The following is a 21,804-nucleotide window of genomic DNA, read 5'->3' on the forward strand; positions in this document are numbered from 1 at the left end:
TACATGCATTTGAATGGGGAACTCGCCCGAAACAAAGTATAGGTTTTCATTATGTGAATAACTTGAAAATCTTAGCTCAAACAGCTTCAAAACCTGTTTGCCCAGCACGGGGATCTTGAACTGTATAAGATAACGCCTTAAATATGTGTGTGTGCTTCTTCTATCAAGACTTACAGCTATTTATATGAAGTTGTACAAAAACGCTTTATTTCGTCAAGACAGTGCGTTTCCTACGATTACATGCATTTGAATGGGGAACTCGCCGAAGCAAAGTATAGGTTTTCATTATGTGAATAACTTGAAAATCTTAGCTCAAACAGCTTCAAAACCTGTTTGCCCAGCACGGGGATCTTGAACTGTATAAGATAACGCCTTAAATATGTGTGTGTGCTTCTTCTATCAAGACTTACAGCTATTTATATGAAGTTGTACAAAAACGCTTTATTTCGTCAAGACAGTGCGTTTCCTACGATTACATGCATTTGAATGGGGAACTCGCCCGAAACAAAGTATAGGTTTTCATTATGTGAATAACTTGAAAATCTTAGCTCAAACAGCTTCAAAACCTGTTTGCCCAGCACGGGGATCTTGAACTGTATAAGATAACGCCTTAAATATGTGTGTAGTGCTTCTTCTATCAAGACTTACAGCTATTTATATGAAGTTGTACAAAAACGCTTTATTTCGTCAAGACAGTGCGTTTCCTACGATTACATGCATTTGAATGGGGAACTCGCCCGAAACAAAGTATAGGTTTTCATTATGTGAATAACTTGAAAATCTTAGCTCAAACAGCTTCAAAACCTGTTTGCCCAGCACGGGGATCTTGAACTGTATAAGATAACGCCTTCAATATGTGTGTGTGCTTCTTCTATCAAGACTTACAGCTATTTATATGAAGTTGTACAAAAACGCTTTATTTCGTCAAGACAGTGCGTTTCCTACGATTACATGCATTTGAATGGGGAACTCGCCCGAAACAAAGTATAGGTTTTCATTATGTGAATAACTTGAAAATCTTAGCTCAAACAGCTTCAAAACCTGTTTGCCCAGCACGGGGATCTTGAACTGTATAAGATAACGCCTTAAATATGTGTGTGTGCTTCTTCTATCAAGACTTACAGCTATTTATATGAAGTTGTACAAAAACGCTTTATTTCGTCAAGACAGTGCGTTTCCTACGATTACATGCATTTGAATGGGGAACTCGCCCGAAACAAAGTATAGGTTTTCATTATGTGAATAACTTGAAAATCTTAGCTCAAACAGCTTCAAAACCTGTTTGCCCAGCACGGGGATCTTGAACTGTATAAGATAACGCCTTAAATATGTGTGTATGCTTCTTCTATCAAGACTTACAGCTATTTATATGAAGTTGTACAAAAACGCTTTATTTCGTCAAGACAGTGCGTTTCCTACGATTACATGCATTTGAATGGGGAACTCGCCCGAAACAAAGTATAGGTTTTCATTATGTGAATAACTTGAAAATCTTAGCTCAAACAGCTTCAAAACCTGTTTGCCCAGCACGGGGATCTTGAACTGTATAAGATAACGCCTTAAATATGTGTGTGTGCTTCTTCTATCAAGACTTACAGCTATTTATATGAAGTTGTACAAAAACGCTTTATTTCGTCAAGACAGTGCGTTTCCTACGATTACATGCATTTGAATGGGGAACTCGCCCGAAACAAAGTATAGGTTTTCATTATGTGAATAACTTGAAAATCTTAGCTCAAACAGCTTCAAAACCTGTTTGCCCAGCACGGGGATCTTGAACTGTATAAGATAACGCCTTCAATATGTGTGTGTGCTTCTTCTATCAAGACTTACAGCTATTTATATGAAGTTGTACAAAAACGCTTTATTTCGTCAAGACAGTGCGTTTCCTACGATTACATGCATTTGAATGGGGAACTCGCCCGAAACAAAGTATAGGTTTTCATTATGTGAATAACTTGAAAATCTTAGCTCAAACAGCTTCAAAACCTGTTTGCCCAGCACGGGGATCTTGAACTGTATAAGATAACGCCTTAAATATGTGTGTGTGCTTCTTCTATCAAGACTTACAGCTATTTATATGAAGTTGTACAAAAACGCTTTATTTCGTCAAGACAGTGCGTTTCCTACGATTACATGCATTTGAATGGGGAACTCGCCCGAAACAAAGTATAGGTTTTCATTATGTGAATAACTTGAAAATCTTAGCTCAAACAGCTTCAAAACCTGTTTGCCCAGCACGGGGATCTTGAACTGTATAAGATAACGCCTTAAATATGTGTGTATGCTTCTTCTATCAAGACTTACAGCTATTTATATGAAGTTGTACAAAAACGCTTTATTTCGTCAAGACAGTGCGTTTCCTACGATTACATGCATTTGAATGGGGAACTCGCCCGAAACAAAGTATAGGTTTTCATTATGTGAATAACTTGAAAATCTTAGCTCAAACAGCTTCAAAACCTGTTTGCCCAGCACGGGGATCTTGAACTGTATAAGATAACGCCTTAAATATGTGTGTATGCTTCTTCTATCAAGACTTACAGCTATTTATATGAAGTTGTACAAAAACGCTTTATTTCGTCAAGACAGTGCGTTTCCTACGATTACATGCATTTGAATGGGGAACTCGCCCGAAACAAAGTATAGGTTTTCATTATGTGAATAACTTGAAAATCTTAGCTCAAACAGCTTCAAAACCTGTTTGCCCAGCACGGGGATCTTGAACTGTATAAGATAACGCCTTAAATATGTGTGTATGCTTCTTCTATCAAGACTTACAGCTATTTATATGAAGTTGTACAAAAACGCTTTATTTCGTCAAGACAGTGCGTTTCCTACGATTACATGCATTTGAATGGGGAACTCGCCCGAAACAAAGTATAGGTTTTCATTATGTGAATAACTTGAAAATCTTAGCTCAAACAGCTTCAAAACCTGTTTGCCCAGCACGGGGATCTTGAACTGTATAAGATAACGCCTTAAATATGTGTGTATGCTTCTTCTCCCATACGGTAAAAAAATACATTTTTCCTGGCCAAAATATATTTCAAATATATGGTAAATATATGTTGTATTTGTGATGCTCAAAAAAATACATTTTTAAAATTGAAAATATATTTTTTTCAAACCAAAATACATTTCAAAAGATATTTCAGGGTGAAGAAAATACATTTCCAACCTTACAGTAAAATGTATATCAAAGTATCCTTTATTTAAAATGTATTTAGTGCAATAATGATGATAATAATATTAATAATAATAATACTAAAAGTAACAACATGTTTTATTTACATCTGCAAAAAACAGTTGGATTAAAAAAAAAACAGAGTCAAAGGTTTAGCAAGAATTAGGCTGTTTATTCATTTGCTTACAGTATTTCACATTACACAATATCTCACTATAATGTAGCGTTCACTTGACTTTGAAATTATCTGTCAGTGATACAGTAAACAAGATACAACAACTGCTATGTACACTTTAGTTTTTGACAATATATACAATATAGTACTTAAAGGAACACACTCCACTTTTTTTGGAAATAGGCTCATTCTCCATCTCCCTCAGAGTTAAAAATGCAGCGTCTTCTTTCTAGATCCATACGTTAATAGGGCTCTGGTGCGTGATCTTACCGGATGGGGCGTAGCTAGGATTTTTGGTTGAGGCGCCATATTAGCAGGCCAAACAAATGCTTGCTGTGTGGTCGGTTGTAATGTTGGATTGCACTACTGGCAAAAGAATAAGCTTGAAAATGGGCTCTTTTCATTGTTTCCTCACCTGGAAGCATCATGAGGGAGCTTATATGTTAGATGTTACCAAAAGAAGGCGTCTAGCCTGGATAGCAGCTGTGAGACGAGCTGATATTCAGTTCTCTACCAGCCACAGATATCTGTTGGTGTGCTCCAGTATTTTCATTCTGGTAAGTTCTAAATAAGTTCATATTACTCTTTTTATTTTCAATGTGCTCTGAGATCATAGCACAAACTTAGAACAAACATGCAGAACTACCTTTATTTATAGAGTTGCTAATTATTTGGCATTATTGCAGCAAACCAGCCGATGAAATGAATGAAACACATCCTGACTGGGTTCCAACACTACACATGGGGCACTACGAAATCTTTGTTTCAAACTACATGCTACATACCACCATGCCAATCAGATTACTTCTTCCATGTGAGGGTGAAAAGGTGACCCTCCTGGATAAGATGGCAAAGGTTTGCTGCGTTTTGGTGAACATGTGCCCCAGTGTGTTAGTAAAACCAGGGAAAATACTCTTGTTAAATACTGTTAAAAGTCTTGTGCTGTATATGTAGAGATACATTTTCAAAAGAGACAGTAAATTACAGAATGCTAGTAGTGGGTGATATTATATAAATGCTGTCATGATTTTATGTAAACATTTTGTCATTTGTAAACTATACATGACATTGATTCTGCATTGTAACTGATGTGATGTTCTACAAAGTGCTTTTAATTAAAAATAGGCAAACATTTGTTTGTTTCTTTATTCAACTTTTGAACAGTGGTAATTAGTAAGTACATAACCAGTAAATGCAAATTATTTACATGCCCCCCTAAATTAAAACATGGGTTATTCAGAACAGAACTATGCTTGGAAAAATATTTTGATCCAACTCCTCCACAGTAGCAGGTGGAATTTTTCTGTTTTGAGGACGGCTTCTTTTCCCTGTCACTACAGATGGTCTGTTTATGTTTTAATTGAGAGCCTTTTTTTGGGCAGCTGAAGAGGAGAAGTCTATCTTATGGCCACCCTCTGACTGTATCTTGGTCATATTACCCAGCAAAACCCAGTATGCAGGTTCATCTGTAACAGTCCTTGTGCCACAGATCCTCACTGTTGCTTCTACTTTAAACAGAAGAGCAGGGAAAATGGCTGCAGGTCTCCACGACTCCGGCCATACAGCTGCAGTAGGCGGCTTCAACCTTCCCTGTGATGCTCACAATGACCCATGGCTGCAATGCTAGTTGATTCAGTCTTTGAGAGTGCAGGACCTGAAACACACACAGACAAAGTTCAAGACACGAACTTTAATAAGCCAAGGCCGACACAAATGTTTTGTATCTACGTTCAAATACATTAATCATAAATGTAACAAATAAAGTGTTTTTATCTATCTATCTATAGAAAGCTGCATGTTATATTTTAAATCTGCATGTTTCTTTTTAGAAACCTATCAGCAAAAAACTTAAGTATGTAATGCAAGGATGTAATCACTTTCAAGAGTGAGAAAGCATAAAGTTCGACTTTAAGTGTAATTAGGATTGTTTATAATAAATATGAATTAATTAGTGCAATTTCTTTAACCATAGAGAATATTTAAATCCTTCAGGACAATGTCACATCAGTGCACTGAACTCACTATGTTATCCATCTAACAGAGCCTCCACGTGTTCTCACTGTAATTTCCCCCTCATGAATGAATTTATGCTGCACTAATCTGAATGTTCGGAGGGAAATCAAACGCATTTTACTCGCAGTACTCAAGCTGACTTACCTTTGTTTGAATGACGGCGTACTCACAATTGTACCCAGATCCTTGGTGAATTGGATGTGAGCCTCCAGAGATTTATAATGGCAAAATTGGTGCGCCGTGTATGCGCTGACTTCACAGGCAAGGTACGAGAATATATCAGGCTATGTCAATAGCGGTTTGGTCTTCAAGGTTTCTACTCCACTGCCGGATTTCATACGGGTCCACATTTCCAATGCACAATATTTTTTTGCAAGTACCGTCTCTTTCCATCTGGACACAATCTGTCTCTATACCGTCCTTTTTCTTTTGAGCTAGTGTTCAGAATTGCTCCTTCCAACACAGAGAGTGTGTTTGTTTTGATTCGTGGCCTGCGCTCCCACAATGCATTGCGGAGAGTATGCGCATGCGCATTGCCATGGTGAAGATAAAATGAAAAGTAATTAATAAAAAGTACATATTTAAATATTCCCACAAATGTGCAATGAACGTGCAAAAAATCTGTTTAGTAGTCGTTGCTGTTTCTTTTTTTTTTCTTTCTTTTGAAAAGTAACCGACGTCTCTGAGGCGCGAATTCCGACAGTGAGAGGAACGGCCGGATACAGGAGACGGGAAGAAACAAGCCGATTATGTTCGCGTTAATTAAGTGGTTGGAAGATATAAAATTCTCAATTCTGCCAACTGAACATATACGAGATTTTAATGAGGATGAATAATTAGCCGGCATGGAGGAAATGGACGTTTATTTCGTGGAGTGGCGACAAGGAGCCAAAAGGCGGGTGTCTACGAAGCCTCCATCATCAAGCTAGCAGGTGCCTTTTCTCAAATATAATATTACTTTATTCTCGCTATTTGGCGCGGAAGCGTAGAGCTGCCACCCAGACAAAAGAGAAATATAAGTATATCACGTTATAACGTGAAAAGTACATCGTGCTAACAATATACTATCATGTTTGTACAATATACTTTTCACGTTTGAACAATGTAATATCACGTTATTACAATATACATAATTTTCACGTTCGTAAAATATTGTGCGAACGTGATAATTATGTATATTATAATAACGTGATATTACATTATACAAACATGAAAAGCATAATGTTAGAACAATAAACTTTTCACGTTATAACGTGATATAGCTCTATTTTGCTTTTGCCTGGGTGGCAGCTCCACGCTTCCATAATTTGGTAATCAAAATATGTAACTTAATTAATTATATTGTGACGTACTTTTGCCTTTTCTTATTATTCTGCCTTCTCAGAAAGGGAAAAAAATTACAAATAAAACTTTTTACACTTGTTATATAGAATATTCACATTTAATTTGACTTTTACAGAAATCCCGCCTCTCCTTCTGGCTACAGAGCACTTACTTACCAAGGTGAGAAACAAAGCACAGTTAAGCTTTATTAATATTCACTAATTACAATGTTCCACATTTCCTTGCTTTTTTTAGTCATTTTTAGGCTTTTTAGAGTTTTTATGGTTGTTTAGCAGTAATGTTTCTGCCTATTTATTTCAGCCCATGAAATCGAATGCAGATCTTCCTAATGTGAGATTTACATAAATCTAAGTAATTTTGTTTGTTGTTATCATTAATATTGTTGCTGTTGTTGTTTTTGTGCAGTTTACAATCATATAAACCTAGCAAGCATCAGTCATCACAGTAACTAACCTAAACAGATTATTGCTTTATTCACATATATTATATGTAATTATATATACTTGTACATTGTAACTAGGGTTGCAGCCACTTGGCCCCACCCCATTGTTGTGACAGCCCTGATTGTCCTACACTGCATCTGAGCAGGGAACAGTCTCAACCTCATGCTGCCCTCTCCCATCCTCCTAAAGTAAGTATTTGTTGTTGTAGTTTTTTATGCAGTGTCTGTGTCACAAATGCTAAGCATAATTATTGAAATAATAACTGTTTTCTAACAGATTTTCCCAAACACTAGCTATGTTTGTTGTCATTCAGACCAGTACTACTGTTTAGACATTGCTTAGTGGTCATACATGTTTGGCAAGCTTGTTATGATACCAAAACAGTAGGCCTGTCACAATAGTCGATATATCAACCAAACGCACAATATATGTACATGACCTCAATAATTGTTGATGATGCAATATATCTGCCATTATATTTACATAAAAAATTACAAAAATAAAATATAATAATAACAAAATAATAACATTGTTTTCTATTTGTTAAAAATTTGCTGTTTATACAAGTTTTTAAGGTATCTAATATTTTGATACCTAATTTCCATGATCTAAATACTTTAAGAATTAGATGTTGGTTTGTCAATTGAAAGTGTGTAGATCTTGCATTATTATGGTGTTATATTATGATTATACATTCACTGGCATAAAATGGTCTTAAAATGACGATGACATAACTTGTCGCAATTGTTTATGGGGCAATATACAGACCAACAAAAGGTTGTTATCGTAACAGGCCTACAAAACAGATGGTTTTATGATTGATAAACTCAAAAAATAAATACATTTAATTTCTCTGAGATTCTCTGATATTCAGTTACAGTTCACAACACAGCTACCTGTACATGCAGTACTGTACTGTAAATTTAAATCTCTGCATTTAGCATCTGACTAGAAGAGTCACAGTTACTGCCTCGTTTTTGTTTTTTTGTTTTTCACAAATACCTGGACTATTACTAACACATTTACTGTTTTACTTTTAGCTTGTGGATACAAATACAGATGTCCTTAATGTAAGTTGTGCATTTTAATTACATCATGTTATTTTTATTATTATTTATTTATTTTGAATGCCTTTTTTGTTGGGCTTTTTTGACCATAACAAGACATTTTTGCAGGATATATATGGTGAATTTATATGCATAGATACAGTCGTAGTGCTTGACACAAGCACAGAGCAGTAGATGGACCAGGAGGGAAATAATTACAATCATGATGCTGATTGCTGATGTCAGTATATATATTTTAGAGGAATGTTTTGTTTTTCACCCAAAATGAACTATATTGCTTCAGAAGAGATTTATTACCCTACCGGACTCTTATATATTGTTCTGTTTTTTGTTTGTTTGTTTGTTTTTGTTGTTTTTAGGTTCAGTGGTGCGTGTTCTTCTAATGGCCGCCTTCCCACTGGAGGTTTTGATCCACAGCAATTTAAAAGGTAAACAGCTTTGAAAGTCAGTTAAAATGGTTAGCTAATAGTATTCTAAAAAGCCTACTTCTCTGTCACCAGTTTCTTTACCAATATGTACCCATAAAAGTATCTCTCAATAGCATATCATTGTAGTTCAAATGTTTAGTTGTACAAATATCAGATTTTTGGAAATCTAAAACTAGTCAGATACTCAAATGTTCATGCTTTTTATAGGAGGACAGAGCAAAACGGACATCGGCGCAGAGTGAAGGACTGCCCTTGATAAGGAAAAAAAATGCCCGTGTTACGAAATCCGCTGGCTCTGATTACCTAAGCCTACAATGCCCACAATGCCTTCCGAATCATGTGACAACCCCTTGGCTTTTGTAATTGCTCTTCGCTTCACTTGAACGACATATTGTTGTTCTACTTAGCAATTAGCCTATAGCCTATCGTTCAGCATCACCTCACTCAACAGGCGCGATGGGTGCTTCGACTTACGAAAGACCCTCAGGAACAAATTAATTTCGTAAGTCGGGGTTCCAATATATATATATATATGTATTAGGGGTGCAACGATACTCGTATCGATATCGAACCGTTCGATACAGTGCTTTCGGTTCGGTACGCATATGTATCGAACGATACAACATTTTTAATTTATTTTATCAACTTTCCTTCTGATGATGCTGTCTGTGTTGAGCGCTCAGTGGATCTGCGCTCGACAGTGCAGCCTAGGCGGAGTAGTCGAACACAGATTCACTGAGCGCAGGGCAAGCTAGCGAGACAGAAGCTAGGCTAGTTGCAACATGGCAAATTGAACCTCCCCCACCCTCATTCAGATCTGGCGTTTGGAACTATTTTGGTTTTCATGTGATGTATGACCCTGAAGGTAAGCCTGTCATGGACAAAAGTAAAACAGTATGTTGGATGTGCCAGCAATGCTCAATTGGTGGGAACTAGTGTGTTAGCGCAGTTAGCTCGTTAATGTGTTGACGTCTTCCAGCCCCACTCATGAGGTGATCCGCGGTAGCTCGTTAACGGAGATTTGCCGTGTTGTGACGTTAATGTCATTTCAGATTTACGCTGACAGCACTAGTGGGAACACAACCAATATGACTGCACATTTACTCCGACATCATCCTAGTGCAAAGACAAGTGGAAGCAGAGAAAAACAACAAGCAGCATGCTACAAACTTTACCCGAGTCATTTAGACAGCCGTTAGCACACGATTCTCCTTATGGGGACCTGATATGTTTAATATGCTGCTGAGAATATAGCCCAGAAGAAGCGTATAGTATAGCTTTTATTTTGGAAAGAGACATTTCTCCATAATAAACTCTCTTTTCCAAAGATGAGTGATTCCTCAATCAGATACAGGGCTCGCAAAATCGCTAGCCCGACGGGGCTTTTTTCCAGTCGGGCTACCAAAATCTATCTCTGCCCTGCCCGTCGGCCTATCCTAGGAAGGAAAAATATATGTCAATGCTTTTGCATTCTTTTGGAAATGTAGCTGGGTAATTATGTCATTGGCATCGGCCACTGTCAATATGTGACATACTGAAATCGCGTTTGAATTTGCGCTTGTTTTTTGCTTTCACTTTGCAATCGCGTGAACTGTGTATAGAGAGCGACAGTACTGATTGGTGAGTGATGATAATTTGCGCACCAATTCCTCTGACATCGTCTTATCAATCGTTAGCTTACTATGCAAACATGACAAGTGAAATCTCCCGCAGCTTAAACATGTGAGAGGTTGATCGCGCAGAGAATCGCTGAGCGTTATGTTAGTGCGTGTGTAAAAGCAGCAGGATATATATTTTAGTTCTGCTGAGCCAAATAAGACAGGTCAGCGTGAAGAAGTGACAGCCAAAGAAAAGCTTACCACAAAACGGAAAGGTTATGACAAATCAGACTATAAGGAAAAAAGAAAGTGCAGCTTTATGGTTTCATGGACAAAAGAATTTCTGTGGCTGCAATATGACGAGCTAAATAACCAGGGCTGCACATAAGTGGTCCGCAGGTGCGCATTCGCTGTCAAAATAAAAACCCGCACAAGATAAGAAGTTGCAACGCGTGTTTGCGTACATAAGATTTTCAGGAGGACAGACATTTGTTTAGAACTCTTAAAGATGTCGAAGAAGCTCCTTTAAGCAGTTACTGTGATGTTCCTCCACCTCCAAAGAAATGTCAGAAGGAGTCCGAACCACAAAAGAAGCGCGTATTCTCTGAAAAGTGGTTGCAGGAGGTGAGCTGGCTTCAAACAAATGATGAACGCACAGAGATGTGGTGCAGAATGTGCCGTGAAAATTTAATAAATGACAAATTAATAAAAAGGCATGAACATTTTTTTTGTATCGAAAAAATATCGAACCGTGACACCAAAGTATCGAACCGAACCGAACCGTGAATTTTGTGTATCGTTGCACCCCTAATATGTATGTATATATGTATATGTATATGTGTATATGTGTATTGTATATATGTATGTATATGTATATATGTATATATATGTATATATGTATATATGTGTATATATATGTGTATGTGTGTTTCTTTTAGAATGTTTAAGTATGTAATGAGAATAAAATTGTAAAATTAATATTCCGACTTAATGGTTAAATTTATATATTTTTGGATGATTTTAAATAAGTTTAAATTGTATTTTGAAATATATTTTGAAATATATTTCAAAATATAGAAAAATGGCCAAAAAAATATATGCGTTAAAACACATTTCAAAATATATTATGAATATATTTTTAAATATATTTCAAAATATACAAAAAATGGCCAAAAAATATATGTGCTAAAATACATTTCAAAATATATAAATATATTTTTTTACAACTTCATATAAATAGCTGTAAGTCTTGATAGCTATCAAGACTTACAGCTATTTATATGAAGTTGTATAAACGCTTTATTTCGTCAAGACAGTGCGTTTCCTACGATTACATGCATTTGAATGGGGAACTCGTCCGAAACAAAGTATAGGTTTTCATTATGTGAATAACTTGAAAATCTTAGCTCAAACAGCTTCAAAACCTGTTTGCCCAGCACGGGGATCTTGAACTGTATAAGATAACGCCTTAAATATGTGTGTATGCTTCTTCTATCAAGACTTACAGCTATTTATATGAAGTTGTATAAACGCTTTATTTCGTCAAGACAGTGCGTTTCCTACGATTACATGCATTTGAATGGGGAACTCGCCCGAAACAAAGTATAGGTTTTCATTATGTGAATAACTTGAAAATCTTAGCTCAAACAGCTTCAAAACCTGTTTGCCCAGCACGGGGATCTTGAACTGTATAAGATAACGCCTTAAATATGTGTGTATGCTTCTTCTATCAAGACTTACAGCTATTTATATGAAGTTGTATAAACGCTTTATTTCGTCAAGACAGTGCGTTTCCTACGATTACATGCATTTGAATGGGGAACTCGTCCGAAACAAAGTATAGGTTTTCATTATGTGAATAACTTGAAAATCTTAGCTCAAACAGCTTCAAAACCTGTTTGCCCAGCACGGGGATCTTGAACTGTATAAGATAACGCCTTAAATATGTGTGTATGCTTCTTCTATCAAGACTTACAGCTATTTATATGAAGTTGTACAAAACGCTTTATTTCGTCAAGACAGTGCGTTTCCTACGATTACATGCATTTGAATGGGGAACTCGTCCGAAACAAAGTATAGGTTTTCATTATGTGAATAACTTGAAAATCTTAGCTCAAACAGCTTCAAAACCTGTTTGCCCAGCACGGGGATCTTGAACTGTATAAGATAACGCCTTAAATATGTGTGTATGCTTCTTCTATCAAGACTTACAGCTATTTATATGAAGTTGTATAAACGCTTTATTTCGTCAAGACAGTGCGTTTCCTACGATTACATGCATTTGAATGGGGAACTCGCCCGAAACAAAGTATAGGTTTTCATTATGTGAATAACTTGAAAATCTTAGCTCAAACAGCTTCAAAACCTGTTTGCCCAGCACGGGGATCTTGAACTGTATAAGATAACGCCTTAAATATGTGTGTATGCTTCTTCTATCAAGACTTACAGCTATTTATATGAAGTTGTATAAACGCTTTATTTCGTCAAGACAGTGCGTTTCCTACGATTACATGCATTTGAATGGGGAACTCGTCCCGAAACAAAGTATAGGTTTTCATTATGTGAATAACTTGAAAATCTTAGCTCAAACAGCTTCAAAACCTGTTTGCCCAGCACGGGGATCTTGAACTGTATAAGATAACGCCTTAAATATGTGTGTATGCTTCTTCTATCAAGACTTACAGCTATTTATATGAAGTTGTATAAACGCTTTATTTCGTCAAGACAGTGCGTTTCCTACGATTACATGCATTTGAATGGGGAACTCGCCCGAAACAAAGTATAGGTTTTCATTATGTGAATAACTTGAAAATCTTAGCTCAAACAGCTTCAAAACCTGTTTGCCCAGCACGGGGATCTTGAACTGTATAAGATAACGCCTTAAATATGTGTGTATGCTTCTTCTATCAAGACTTACAGCTATTTATATGAAGTTGTATAAACGCTTTATTTCGTCAAGACAGTGCGTTTCCTACGATTACATGCATTTGAATGGGGAACTCGTCCGAAACAAAGTATAGGTTTTCATTATGTGAATAACTTGAAAATCTTAGCTCAAACAGCTTCAAAACCTGTTTGCCCAGCACGGGGATCTTGAACTGTATAAGATAACGCCTTAAATATGTGTGTATGCTTCTTCTATCAAGACTTACAGCTATTTATATGAAGTTGTATAAACGCTTTATTTCGTCAAGACAGTGCGTTTCCTACGATTACATGCATTTGAATGGGGAACTCGCCCGAAACAAAGTATAGGTTTTCATTATGTGAATAACTTGAAAATCTTAGCTCAAACAGCTTCAAAACCTGTTTGCCCAGCACGGGGATCTTGAACTGTATAAGATAACGCCTTAAATATGTGTGTATGCTTCTTCTATCAAGACTTACAGCTATTTATATGAAGTTGTATAAACGCTTTATTTCGTCAAGACAGTGCGTTTCCTACGATTACATGCATTTGAATGGGGAACTCGCCCGAAACAAAGTATAGGTTTTCATTATGTGAATAACTTGAAAATCTTAGCTCAAACAGCTTCAAAACCTGTTTGCCCAGCACGGGGATCTTGAACTGTATAAGATAACGCCTTAAATATGTGTGTATGCTTCTTCTATCAAGACTTACAGCTATTTATATGAAGTTGTATAAACGCTTTATTTCGTCAAGACAGTGCGTTTCCTACGATTACATGCATTTGAATGGGGAACTCGCCCGAAACAAAGTATAGGTTTTCATTATGTGAATAACTTGAAAATCTTAGCTCAAACAGCTTCAAAACCTGTTTGCCCAGCACGGGGATCTTGAACTGTATAAGATAACGCCTTAAATATGTGTGTATGCTTCTTCTATCAAGACTTACAGCTATTTATATGAAGTTGTATAAACGCTTTATTTCGTCAAGACAGTGCGTTTCCTACGATTACATGCATTTGAATGGGGAACTCGCCCGAAACAAAGTATAGGTTTTCATTATGTGAATAACTTGAAAATCTTAGCTCAAACAGCTTCAAAACCTGTTTGCCCAGCACGGGGATCTTGAACTGTATAAGATAACGCCTTAAATATGTGTGTATGCTTCTTCTATCAAGACTTACAGCTATTTATATGAAGTTGTACAAAACGCTTTATTTCGTCAAGACAGTGCGTTTCCTACGATTACATGCATTTGAATGGGGAACTCGTCCGAAACAAAGTATAGGTTTTCATTATGTGAATAACTTGAAAATCTTAGCTCAAACAGCTTCAAAACCTGTTTGCCCAGCACGGGGATCTTGAACTGTATAAGATAACGCCTTAAATATGTGTGTATGCTTCTTCTATCAAGACTTACAGCTATTTATATGAAGTTGTATAAACGCTTTATTTCGTCAAGACAGTGCGTTTCCTACGATTACATGCATTTGAATGGGGAACTCGCCCGAAACAAAGTATAGGTTTTCATTATGTGAATAACTTGAAAATCTTAGCTCAAACAGCTTCAAAACCTGTTTGCCCAGCACGGGGATCTTGAACTGTATAAGATAACGCCTTAAATATGTGTGTATGCTTCTTCTATCAAGACTTACAGCTATTTATATGAAGTTGTATAAACGCTTTATTTCGTCAAGACAGTGCGTTTCCTACGATTACATGCATTTGAATGGGGAACTCGCCCGAAACAAAGTATAGGTTTTCATTATGTGAATAACTTGAAAATCTTAGCTCAAACAGCTTCAAAACCTGTTTGCCCAGCACGGGGATCTTGAACTGTATAAGATAACGCCTTAAATATGTGTGTATGCTTCTTCTATCAAGACTTACAGCTATTTATATGAAGTTGTATAAACGCTTTATTTCGTCAAGACAGTGCGTTTCCTACGATTACATGCATTTGAATGGGGAACTCGCCCGAAACAAAGTATAGGTTTTCATTATGTGAATAACTTGAAAATCTTAGCTCAAACAGCTTCAAAACCTGTTTGCCCAGCACGGGGATCTTGAACTGTATAAGATAACGCCTTAAATATGTGTGTATGCTTCTTCTATCAAGACTTACAGCTATTTATATGAAGTTGTATAAACGCTTTATTTCGTCAAGACAGTGCGTTTCCTACGATTACATGCATTTGAATGGGGAACTCGTCCGAAACAAAGTATAGGTTTTCATTATGTGAATAACTTGAAAATCTTAGCTCAAACAGCTTCAAAACCTGTTTGCCCAGCACGGGGATCTTGAACTGTATAAGATAACGCCTTAAATATGTGTGTATGCTTCTTCTATCAAGACTTACAGCTATTTATATGAAGTTGTATAAACGCTTTATTTCGTCAAGACAGTGCGTTTCCTACGATTACATGCATTTGAATGGGGAACTCGTCCGAAACAAAGTATAGGTTTTCATTATGTGAATAACTTGAAAATCTTAGCTCAAACAGCTTCAAAACCTGTTTGCCCAGCACGGGGATCTTGAACTGTATAAGATAACGCCTTAAATATGTGTGTATGCTTCTTCTATCAAGACTTACAGCTATTTATATGAAGTTGTACAAAAACGCTTTATTTCGTCAAGACAGTGCGTTTCCTACGATTACATGCATTTGAATGGGGAACTCGTCCGAAACAAAGTATAGGTTTTCATTATGTGAATAACTTGAAAATCTTAGCTCAAACAGCTTCAAAACCTGTTTGCCCAGCACGGGGATCTTGAACTGTATAAGATAACGCCTTAAATATGTGTGTATGCTTCTTCTATCAAGACTTACAGCTATTTATATGAAGTTGTATAAACGCTTTATTTCGTCAAGACAGTGCGTTTCCTACGATTACATGCATTTGAATGGGGAACTCGCCCGAAACAAAGTATAGGTTTTCATTATGTGAATAACTTGAAAATCTTAGCTCAAACAGCTTCAAAACCTGTTTGCCCAGCACGGGGATCTTGAACTGTATAAGATAACGCCTTAAATATGTGTGTATGCTTCTTCTATCAAGACTTACAGCTATTTATATGAAGTTGTATAAACGCTTTATTTCGTCAAGACAGTGCGTTTCCTACGATTACATGCATTTGAATGGGGAACTCGCCCGAAACAAAGTATAGGTTTTCATTATGTGAATAACTTGAAAATCTTAGCTCAAACAGCTTCAAAACCTGTTTGCCCAGCACGGGGATCTTGAACTGTATAAGATAACGCCTTAAATATGTGTGTATGCTTCTTCTATCAAGACTTACAGCTATTTATATGAAGTTGTACAAAAACGCTTTATTTCGTCAAGACAGTGCGTTTCCTACGATTACATGCATTTGAATGGGGAACTCGCCCGAAACAAAGTATAGGTTTTCATTATGTGAATAACTTGAAAATCTTAGCTCAAACAGCTTCAAAACCTGTTTGCCCAGCACGGGGATCTTGAACTGTATAAGATAACGCCTTAAATATGTGTGTATGCTTCTTCTATCAAGACTTACAGCTATTTATATGAAGTTGTATAAACGCTTTATTTCGTCAAGACAGTGCGTTTCCTACGATTACATGCATTTGAATGGGGAACTCGTCCGAAACAAAGTATAGGTTTTCATTATGTGAATAACTTGAAAATCTTAGCTCAAACAGCTTCAAAACCTGTTTGCCCAGCACGGGGATCTTGAACTGTATAAGATAACGCCTTAAATATGTGTGTATGCTTCTTCTATCAAGACTTACAGCTATTTATATGAAGTTGTATAAACGCTTTATTTCGTCAAGACAGTGCGTTTCCTACGATTACATGCATTTGAATGGGGAACTCGCCCGAAACAAAGTATAGGTTTTCATTATGTGAATAACTTGAAAATCTTAGCTCAAACAGCTTCAAAACCTGTTTGCCCAGCACGGGGATCTTGAACTGTATAAGATAACGCCTTAAATATGTGTGTATGCTTCTTCTATCAAGACTTACAGCTATTTATATGAAGTTGTATAAACGCTTTATTTCGTCAAGACAGTGCGTTTCCTACGATTACATGCATTTGAATGGGGAACTCGCCCGAAACAAAGTATAGGTTTTCATTATGTGAATAACTTGAAAATCTTAGCTCAAACAGCTTCAAAACCTGTTTGCCCAGCACGGGGATCTTGAACTGTATAAGATAACGCCTTAAATATGTGTGTATGCTTCTTCTATCAAGACTTACAGCTATTTATATGAAGTTGTATAAACGCTTTATTTCGTCAAGACAGTGCGTTTCCTACGATTACATGCATTTGAATGGGGAACTCGCCCGAAACAAAGTATAGGTTTTCATTATGTGAATAACTTGAAAATCTTAGCTCAAACAGCTTCAAAACCTGTTTGCCCAGCACGGGGATCTTGAACTGTATAAGATAACGCCTTAAATATGTGTGTATGCTTCTTCTATCAAGACTTACAGCTATTTATATGAAGTTGTATAAACGCTTTATTTCGTCAAGACAGTGCGTTTCCTACGATTACATGCATTTGAATGGGGAACTCGCCCGAAACAAAGTATAGGTTTTCATTATGTGAATAACTTGAAAATCTTAGCTCAAACAGCTTCAAAACCTGTTTGCCCAGCACGGGGATCTTGAACTGTATAAGATAACGCCTTAAATATGTGTGTATGCTTCTTCTATCAAGACTTACAGCTATTTATATGAAGTTGTATAAACGCTTTATTTCGTCAAGACAGTGCGTTTCCTACGATTACATGCATTTGAATGGGGAACTCGCCCGAAACAAAGTATAGGTTTTCATTATGTGAATAACTTGAAAATCTTAGCTCAAACAGCTTCAAAACCTGTTTGCCCAGCACGGGGATCTTGAACTGTATAAGATAACGCCTTAAATATGTGTGTATGCTTCTTCTATCAAGACTTACAGCTATTTATATGAAGTTGTATAAAACGCTTTATTTCGTCAAGACAGTGCGTTTTCTACGATTACATGCATTTGAATGGGGAACTCGCCCGAAACAAAGTATAGGTTTTCATTATGTGAATAACTTGAAAATCTTAGCTCAAACAGCTTCAAAACCTGTTTGCCCAGCACGGGGATCTTGAACTGTATAAGATAACGCCTTAAATATGTGTGTATGCTTCTTCTATCAAGACTTACAGCTATTTATATGAAGTTGTATAAACGCTTTATTTCGTCAAGACAGTGCGTTTCCTACGATTACATGCATTTGAATGGGGAACTCGCCCGAAACAAAGTATAGGTTTTCATTATGTGAATAACTTGAAAATCTTAGCTCAAACAGCTTCAAAACCTGTTTGCCCAGCACGGGGATCTTGAACTGTATAAGATAACGCCTTAAATATGTGTGTATGCTTCTTCTATCAAGACTTACAGCTATTTATATGAAGTTGTATAAAACGCTTTATTTCGTCAAGACAGTGCGTTTCCTACGATTACATGCATTTGAATGGGGAACTCGCCCGAAACAAAGTATAGGTTTTCATTATGTGAATAACTTGAAAATCTTAGCTCAAACAGCTTCAAAACCTGTTTGCCCAGCACGGGGATCTTGAACTGTATAAGATAACGCCTTAAATATGTGTGTATGCTTCTTCTATCAAGACTTACAGCTATTTATATGAAGTTGTATAAACGCTTTATTTCGTCAAGACAGTGCGTTTCCTACGATTACATGCATTTGAATGGGGAACTCGCCCGAAACAAAGTATAGGTTTTCATTATGTGAATAACTTGAAAATCTTAGCTCAAACAGCTTCAAAACCTGTTTGCCCAGCACGGGGATCTTGAACTGTATAAGATAACGCCTTAAATATGTGTGTATGCTTCTTCTATCAAGACTTACAGCTATTTATATGAAGTTGTACAAAACGCTTTATTTCGTCAAGACAGTGCGTTTCCTACGATTACATGCATTTGAATGGGGAACTCGCCCGAAACAAAGTATAGGTTTTCATTATGTGAATAACTTGAAAATCTTAGCTCAAACAGCTTCAAAACCTGTTTGCCCAGCACGGGGATCTTGAACTGTATAAGATAACGCCTTAAATATGTGTGTATGCTTCTTCTATCAAGACTTACAGCTATTTATATGAAGTTGTATAAACGCTTTATTTCGTCAAGACAGTGCGTTTCCTACGATTACATGCATTTGAATGGGGAACTCGTCCGAAACAAAGTATAGGTTTTCATTATGTGAATAACTTGAAAATCTTAGCTCAAACAGCTTCAAAACCTGTTTGCCCAGCACGGGGATCTTGAACTGTATAAGATAACGCCTTAAATATGTGTGTATGCTTCTTCTATCAAGACTTACAGCTATTTATATGAAGTTGTATAAAAACGCTTTATTTCGTCAAGACAGTGCGTTTCCTACGATTACATGCATTTGAATGGGGAACTCGCCCGAAACAAAGTATAGGTTTTCATTATGTGAATAACTTGAAAATCTTAGCTCAAACAGCTTCAAAACCTGTTTGCCCAGCACGGGGATCTTGAACTGTATAAGATAACGCCTTAAATATGTGTGTATGCTTCTTCTATCAAGACTTACAGCTATTTATATGAAGTTGTATAAACGCTTTATTTCGTCAAGACAGTGCGTTTCCTACGATTACATGCATTTGAATGGGGAACTCGGGGAATTCATATTTATTATAAACAATCCTAATTACACTTAAAGTCGAACTTTATGCTTTCTCACTCTTGAAAGTGATTACATCCTTGCATTACATACTTAAGTTTTTTGCTGATAGGTTTCTAAAAAGAAACATGCAGATTTAAAATATAACATGCAGCTTTCTATAGATAGATAGATAAAAACACTTTATTTGTTACATTTATGATTAATGTATTTGAACGTAGATACAAAACATTTGTGTCGGCCTTGGCTTATTAAAGTTCGTGTCTTGAACTTTGTCTGTGTGTGTTTCAGGTCCTGCACTCTCAAAGACTGAATCAACCAGCATTGCAGCCATGGGTCATTGTGAGCATCACAGGGAAGGTTGAAGCCGCCTACTGCAGCTGTATGGCCGGAGTCGTGGAGACCTGCAGCCATTTTCCCTGCTCTTCTGTTTAAAGTAGAAGCAACAGTGAGGATCTGTGGCACAAGGACTGTTACAGATGAACCTGCATACTGGGTTTTGCTGGGTAATATGACCAAGATACAGTCAGAGGGTGGCCATAAGATAGACTTCTCCTCTTCAGCTGCCCAAAAAAAGGCTCTCAATTAAAACATAAACAGACCATCTGTAGTGACAGGGAAAAGAAGCCGTCCTCAAAACAGAAAAATTCCACCTGCTACTGTGGAGGAGTTGGATCAAAATATTTTTCCAAGCATAGTTCTGTTCTGAATAACCCATGTTTTAATTTAGGGGGGGCATGTAAATAATTTGCATTTACTGGTTATGTACTTACTAATTACCACTGTTCAAAAGTTGAATAAAGAAACAAACAAATTTAATTTGTTATTTTTAATTAAAAGCACTTTGTAGAACATCACATCAGTTACAATGCAGAATCAATGTCATGTATAGTTTACAAATGACAAAATGTTTACATAAAATCATGACAGCATTTATATAATATCACCCACTACTAGCATTCTGTAATTTACTGTCTCTTTTGAAAATGTATCTCTACATATACAGCACAAGACTTTTAACAGTATTTAACAAGAGTATTTTCCCTGGTTTTACTAACACACTGGGGCACATGTTCACCAAAACGCAGCAAACCTTTGCCATCTTATCCAGGAGGGTCACCTTTTCACCCTCACATGGAAGAAGTAATCTGATTGGCATGGTGGTATGTAGCATGTAGTTTGAAACAAAGATTTCGTAGTGCCCCATGTGTAGTGTTGGAACCCAGTCAGGATGTGTTTCATTCATTTCATCGGCTGGTTTGCTGCAATAATGCCAAATAATTAGCAACTCTATAAATAAAGGTAGTTCTGCATGTTTGTTCTAAGTTTGTGCTATGATCTCAGAGCGCATTGAAAATAAAAAGAGTAATATGAACTTATTTAGAACTTACCAGAATGAAAATACTGGAGCACACCAACAGATATCTGTGGCTGGTAGAGAACTGAATATCAGCTCGTCTCACAGCTGCTATCCAGGCTAGACGCCTTCTTTTGGTAACATCTAACACATAAGCTCCCTCATGATGCTTCCAGGTGAGGAAACAATGAAAAGAGCCCATTTTCAAGCTTATTCTTTTGCCAGTAGTGCAATCCAACATTACAACCGACCACACAGCAAGCATTTGTTTGGCCTGCTAATATGGCGCCTCAACCAAAAATCCTAGCTACGCCCCATCCGGTAAGATCACGCACCAGAGCCCTATTAACGTATGGATCTAGAAAGAAGACGCTGCATTTTTAACTCTGAGGGAGATGGAGAATGAGCCTATTTCCAAAAAAAGTGGAGTGTGTTCCTTTAAGTACTATATTGTATATATTGTCAAAAACTAAAGTGTACATAGCAGTTGTTGTATCTTGTTTACTGTATCACTGACAGATAATTTCAAAGTCAAGTGAACGCTACATTATAGTGAGATATTGTGTAATGTGAAATACTGTAAGCAAATGAATAA

General features: G+C 36.7%; 1 long non-coding RNA gene across 3 annotated transcripts; it reads left to right on the forward strand.

Moving 5' to 3' along the window:
- Positions 1 to 6,561: 6,561 nt before the first annotated feature.
- Positions 6,562 to 9,171, forward strand: LOC146490205 (uncharacterized). 3 transcript variants are annotated; one of them, XR_014872933.1, is made up of 6 exons: positions 6,844 to 6,878; positions 7,020 to 7,049; positions 7,240 to 7,350; positions 8,203 to 8,232; positions 8,589 to 8,657; positions 8,865 to 9,171. It is a non-coding gene; the product is annotated as an uncharacterized LOC146490205 (long non-coding RNA). The 3 variants fall into 3 exon arrangements; XR_014872932.1 differs by having other exon boundaries at positions 6,562 to 7,049; XR_014872934.1 differs by lacking the exon at positions 7,020 to 7,049 and having other exon boundaries at positions 6,843 to 6,878.
- Positions 9,172 to 21,804: the final 12,633 nt, after the last annotated feature.

The sequence above is a fragment of the Neolamprologus multifasciatus genome, unplaced genomic scaffold (assembly GCF_963576455.1).
Source record: "Neolamprologus multifasciatus unplaced genomic scaffold, fNeoMul1.2 scaffold_54, whole genome shotgun sequence".
Classification (NCBI taxonomy): domain Eukaryota; kingdom Metazoa; phylum Chordata; class Actinopteri; order Cichliformes; family Cichlidae; genus Neolamprologus; species Neolamprologus multifasciatus.